Genomic DNA, 2,228 nt, shown 5'->3' on the forward strand with positions numbered 1-2,228 from the left:
CACTCTACTGAGTGCTCCTCTAGTGATTATGTATTACTGCCATGCCTGCCTTCCTTTATCGCTTGGAATCATTTAATGGGCATTTAGGCTAACTATGGTAAACTTTAAGCTAAGTGAAATAAGTGTTTGTGTATGAATACATACATGTAACACGTATTTAAACAACCCCACTCACACACATGATATAATCACACACACACACACACACACACACACACATATATATATATATATATATATATGTACTGTATATCGCTTTACTGGCATAAGTATCACGTTACTTAATGTACTACAAAAGACTTTAGAAAATAAGAATTTTTGTACCTAGCGTTCTCGTGCATTTTAATATACACCTCTTTAGGATATAATACTTAGTATTATATATATATATATATATATATATATAATGTGTGTCTATGTGTGAGTGGTTACTTTTCTGACAGGTTTACTGATTCCGTGATTGAAAATGTGGAAGGGCAGTGTTTCAACAAAGTGAACTTTCAGATAATGTATGGAGTAACACTCATTATAGGAAGTACAACATAAAAAAACGGCATAATTCCTATGAGAGCATCTATATTTCTAATACGTGTAATCTTTGATATATCTTTTATGGCTTTTCTTCTTCTCCTCCGCTATCCTTAAGGGGTCGGTTGCCTGACGTGCCCTCTCCAATGCCTTCGATCAAAGGCATCCTCTTCCAACAAACCTCTTCTCTCCATGTCATCCTCCACTTTATCTCGCCACCTAATCCTCTGCCTAACCTCTTGATCTTCTCCCCTTACAGATTCCTCCCAAGCTCTCCTCACTCCCTCCCAACCATCGATTCTCAACACGTGCCCACACCATCTCAATCGTGACACCCTCATCACCTCTGTAATCTCCACTATGCCTGCCATACATCTTATTTCATAATTTTCCAATCTTTCATGCTGTGATATTCACATAATCCAGCTTAGCATTTTTTAGAACTGTTCTATTGTATATCACAAGTGGATTTATTCCTATAGGCCTAAGTGAGCTTTAACCTAATGCAAATTATATGAAAGGAAAAAGATTAGTTTTATGTGTGCAATTAAATAATAAAAAATGGTAAACTCCTCCCGATAAGTTTAAGATTACTATCGAGTAATGAAAGGCTGGGCTATACCGTTGGTCCTTTGCTGGCCTTATCATATACCCTCCGCCCCTCTAAAGGGAGCAGGTTATAACCATAAAGGCCGGGCGAAGCCGAACCACTCGAGAATTACGCCACCATTATCATCCCCCAGAATATGACTCATTTGATGGCGTATCTAAATGGCCCGCTTTCATAAAGTGGACTGGTTTGGGGAATAAAAGATTCCAGGGGGTCAGGGGATCTCATGGTCTACGTTTATATTAAGGATCTCCGTCCACCACTAAAGCATTCATGAGATGATGAATTCTCTCTCTCTCTCTCTCTCTCTCTCTCTCTCTCTCTCTCTCTCTCAAATAGATTCTTTCTCTTACATAAATTATCCCTATTTCTCTCAAATAAAATATGTTTCTCTTAAATAAATTATCCCTATTGATCTCTCTCTCTCTCTCTCTCTCTCTCTCTCTCTCTCTCTCTCTCAAATAAATTCTCTTTCTCTTAAATAAATTATCCCTGTCTTGGATAAAATCTCTCTCTCTCTCTCTCTCTCTCTCTCTCTCTCTCTCTCTCTCTCCACTGAGCAACCTAATCCTAGGGCAATGACGTAAGTCATAACTATGACTGATTTCAACCGAAGAGGCGAGTTCCTTAGCGTCGAAGCTTTATCTTCCAAATCCAACAGATGATCCTGAGCCTTCGGGAGATCAATGTCTCTCCTAAGGGAAAGAGAGTGAGAAAAAGAATCCTAAATTCCCGCCCCCCAAAACGTCCTTTAGGGCAGATCTATCTCTTTTCCCCCTCCTCCTCAGAAAAACAAATCCCTTTCCATCTTACAGGATTTGCCTTTCACTCGAGTCTACTCCTGCTTCCTTCCTCAGGCCTCCGCTATCGACCTAAAACACGCCCTCTTCGTCGGTATTGTAGAAGCCTCCAGGAGCCTTGGGGGTCACACGAAGAAGAAGAAGAAGAAGAAGACGAAGAAGAAGACAAAGAAGAAAAAGAAGACAAAGACTACGAAAAGGAAGAAGATAAAGAAGAAGAAGATGATGAAGAAAAAAAGAGGAAGAAGAAGACAAAGAAGGAGAAGAAGACGAAGAAGAAGAAGACAAAG

This window comes from Palaemon carinicauda, chromosome 17 (genome assembly GCF_036898095.1).
Source record: "Palaemon carinicauda isolate YSFRI2023 chromosome 17, ASM3689809v2, whole genome shotgun sequence".
Classification (NCBI taxonomy): domain Eukaryota; kingdom Metazoa; phylum Arthropoda; class Malacostraca; order Decapoda; family Palaemonidae; genus Palaemon; species Palaemon carinicauda.